Raw genomic sequence first — 4,696 nt, 5'->3', positions numbered from 1 at the left:
ACTATCCAGAGGAAACAGTTTCTCCTTATCTACTTCATCAAAACCCCTCACAATTTTGAATACCTCTATTAAATCTCCCCTTAACCTTCTGCGCTCTAAGAAGAACAATCGCAGCTTTTCCAATCTTTCCACAACACTGAAGTCCCTTATCTCTGGTATCATCCTAGTTGAGTTCCTCTGTACCCTCTCCAAGGCCTTGATATCCTTCCTGAAGTGTGGTGCCCAGAATTGTACACAATACTTCAGCTGAGGCCTAACCAGTGTTTTATAAAGGTTTAGCATAACTTCCTTGTTTTTGTATTCAATGCCCCTATTTACAAAGCCAAGGATCCCATACGCTTGCTTAACCAGATTATCAACTTGCCCTGCCACCTTCAAAGATTTGTGAATATGCACCCCCTCAAAATAGTACCATTTAGATTATAACAACAGAAAATGCTGGAAAAACTCAGGCCAGGCAGCACCCGTGGAGAGAGGAACAGAGTTAACGTTTCGGGTCGAAGACCTTTCGTCAGAACTGACTTTGACCTGAAACATTGACTCTTTCTCTCTCCACGGATGTTGCCTGGCCTACTGACTTTTTCCAGCGTTTTCTGTTGTTGTTTCAGATTTCCAGCATCCGCAGTATTTTGCTATTATACCGCCTCTCCATGTTGTTCCTCCCAAAGTGCCTCACTTCACACTTATCCACATTAAATTGCATCTGCCAATTTCACCAGCCTATCTAAGTCCTCCTGAAGTCTCCTACTATCCTCCTATTATTTATTACATTGCCAAGTTTTGTAGCATCCGCAAACTTCAAAATTGTACTCCCTATACCCAAGCCCAGCTCATTTATATCTAACAAGAAAAGCAATGGTCCGGGAGACCTCAGTGCACACTTTTTTCTCTTGGGGGAAAAAAATCAGTTTGTACCAGAAAACTAGTTAAGAATAAACAGCAGTCATTTTATCAAATTGCCTCATGACACCTGCTACTATAGTGATCCTGAAGTGGAAAAAAATGCTAAGTAGAAAAGCAATGGGGTGCAGATATTTATAATTTAAAAAAAAATCCCAGCACACATGGCAGACTGATTATATAAATGACTTTTACCGAGTGGGAAGGACTCCTTTTTAACCTCCCTCCCCCGGCAACAATCAGCAGGCCAACTCATTCACATGGCAGGGGGTAGAGCTCTCATTTGGTTCTGATCACAAATTACATGCTTATTACTTGCTAAATTGCTGCTTCAATCGCACAGTAGGGGATGGTTCATCTATTTTGATAGAAAAGAACATTTCTGTAACATTAGTGGAGTTTCCCTTACAGTCAGGATGGCAGAGGATTAGAAACGAGCTTGAATTCTCTGCGGTACTTCTGGAGTTTTTTTTTGTGTAGTATCCGCTTTGGACCATTTTTCCATGCCACAGCCCTTCCCAGGTTAAACCTAGAGACCAGACCTTGGCATTTATCACATCTAAAGAAAATGCAGATTTTTCCTTTTTTTTTACCCAGTCTTCAGATTCCTGCACCTGAATTATTCACTGTTGAGGAACTACATACGAGCATACAAAAATGATGGGCAGGAATAGATCACCTAGTCCATTAAGCCTACCCCAAGGTAAGCAACTTTCTCTTAAGCTTTGGTCTCTGTCACTCTTAAATGAATTACTGGAGGCAGGGGAAGGGGGTTTCGTAAAGTGTTGCTTCTCTGCCTTGTAAGACAATTCAAATCTGAACCAAATTTATAGTTTGCAACTTAATCCTTTTATTGTGTTTGACTAAGTCTTTGACACATGCAATGTCTCTAAGCAGTAGGCCTACAGAGAAATAAACAATATTACCCCGTTTTTCGCCTGGGTAAAGACGTAACCTTCAATTTGTCCTGCTACCTTACAGCACAGAAAGAGGCCATTCAGCCCACTGTGCCTGTAGTGTGACCGCTGTGCGTTCTCTGAACTCGGTTGTGTGAGTGCTGTCTGATCTGTTAGGACTGTGAACTCAGTACACTGCCTGACAATGACTGGATCAAATTACACAGTAGAGTCCTTGAATTACTCTACAGCAGACAGGATCAAATTACACATTCCAGACTAACTGTTAGGTGTGTCTTGTCCTCCAAGGGGATCAATCAGAAATCTGGTCCAAGCCACTAGTGTTGCAAATAGACGCAGCCTAGAATAATAGAGTAAAAAGTCATTTTAGGATTTGGGGTGCATGTCTACAGACAATGGAGGTGTAAGGTGCCTTAGGGCTGCCAACATTTGAATGTTAATAAAGCATTATTATTTCTCCATTAAATAGTTTTCTGCCAGTGATCGAACTTGGCTCTTGAATATTAGTGAGCACTGGTTAACTAATTAACTAATTTGCTTACTGCCGAAACATTTCCCTGTTCCCTCATCAATGTTATATTTGAATGAATATTCGACATAAAAATGTACAATTTATTGGAAAATAATTGTCAAGTAATACTGCATCATTTAAAAAGAAATTCAGATTAGGTGTTATTTTTCTGACTATATGATCATTAATTTGTCCCATTATCTCACTTGACAGTGTAGATCTGTTGTTCATGCAAGCTTTCTTCCACTAACAGGCAGCAGTGCATCATGAATAGTCACAGATGAGAGTTGCTGATGGGTGAAAGCAGTTAGAGGAAATTGGACACTGTCAGTATATGAAGTGGGGTTAGCTCCAATGTGACCTTACAGGCAGTCTGCAATTCAAGAAATGACTTTGTGAAATTTAAACTTCGATCACACTATCTAACTTGAGTGCAATTCTTGCCAGTATGCTATCTTCCCCTGACTCAATTAGACCTTTAATACTTGAAAGAGCTCCAGGTTTCCAATATCACACATCGAAATGACTTTCTGTAAACTGTTGTTGAATAGAAACATAGAAACATAGAAGATAGGAGCAGGAGTAGGCCATTCGGCCCCTCGAGCCTGCTCCGCCATTCAATGAGATCATGGCTGATCATCCAATTTCAGTACCCTGTCCCTGCCTTCTCCCCATATCCCTTGATCCCTTTAGCCGTAAAAAATATATCCAACTCCTTCTTGAATATATTTAATGAATTGGCGTCAACTGCCTTCTGTGGTAGAGAATTCCACAGGTTCACCACTCTGGGTGAAGAAATTCCTCCTCATCTCTGTCCTAAATGGCTTACCCCTTATCCTTAGATTGTGACCCCTGGTTCTGGACTCCCCCGCCATCGGGAACATCCTTCCTGCATCTAGTCTGTCTAGTCTTGTTAGAATTTTAGAAGTTTAAATGAGATCCCCTCTCATTCTTCTAAACTCCAGCGAGTATAAGCCCAATCGACTTAATCTCTCCTCATACGTCATTCCTGCCATCCCAGGTATCAGTCTGGTGAATCTTCGCTGCACTCCCTCCATGGCAAGAACATCCTTCCTCAGATAAGGTGACCAAAACTGCACACAATACTCAAGGTGTGGTCTCACCAAGGACCTGTACAACTGCAGCAAGACATCCTTGTTCCTGTACTCGAACCCTCTCGCTACGAAGGCCAACATACCACTTGCCTTCTTAACCGTCTGCTGCTCCTGCATGCTTACCTTCAGCGACTGGTGCACAAGGACACCCAGGTCTCATTGCACTTCCCTTCTCCCAATCTATTAACGTTCAGATAATAATCTGCCTTCCTGTTTTTGCCACCAAAGTGGATAACCTCGCATTTATCCAGTTATACTGCATCTGCCATGCTTCTGCCCAATCGCCCAACCTGTCCAAATCATACTGGAGTTTCTCTGCATCCTCCTCACAGCACACACGCCCACCCAGCTTTGTGTCGCCTGCAAACTTGGAGATATTACATCTAGTTCCCTCATCTAGATCATTAATATATATTGTGAATAGCTGGGGTCCTAGGACTGATCCCTGCGGTACCCCACTAGTCACTGCCTGCCAGTCGGAAAAAGACCCGTTTATTCCAACTCTTTGCTTCTTGTCTACCAACCAGTTCTCTATCCAAGTCAGTACCTTGCCCCCAATCCCATGTGCCTTAACTTTACACGCTAATCTCTTATGCGGGACCTTATCGAAAGCCTTCTGAAAGTCCAAATACACCACATCCACTGGTTCTCCCTTATCTATTCTACCAGTTACATCCTCAAAAAATTCCAGTAGATTAGTCAAGCACGATTTACCTTTTGGTTGGCAGACAGGAAGCAAAGAGTTGGAATAAACGGGTCTTTTTCCGAGTGGCAGGCAGTGACGAGTGGGGTACCGCAGGGATCGGTCCTAGGACCCCAGCTATTCACAATATATATTAATGATCTAGATGAGGGAACTAGATGTAATATCTCCTTTGAAACTGGCATGGAGGCGGGATGGGGTTGGGGCCCCCGATTTCGGGACTTTAACCCCCCCCCCCCCCCCCAAGCCTCCAAACCCGACTCCACAGGTCAATGAAAATCAACCCCTCATTAGCAGTTCCCTCAGAAACCTATCTGTAACCCAATATTGAAACCACATACTATTCTATCGATGAAGTAACGTAACATTATTAAATGCAGGCAGTTCAAAGACGGCACTGTGTTCCCATATGCGCTATCCTCTGTGCATAAACAACTAGGGTTTTTTTTAACCCTAGTTTTGGTTGCGGTTTGGCGAGAGAAATGTCCCCGAGCATGATGCTTTCCCTTTAATTGTTCAGAGCTCCTTTAAATGGAGTAGGAAGTAAACT

This window comes from Somniosus microcephalus, chromosome 24 (assembly GCF_052327205.1).
Source record: "Somniosus microcephalus isolate GS21.2 chromosome 24, FLI_Smic_1.0, whole genome shotgun sequence".
Taxonomy (NCBI): Eukaryota; Metazoa; Chordata; class Chondrichthyes; order Squaliformes; family Somniosidae; genus Somniosus; species Somniosus microcephalus.
Note: the sequence above shows the minus strand (reverse complement) of the source record.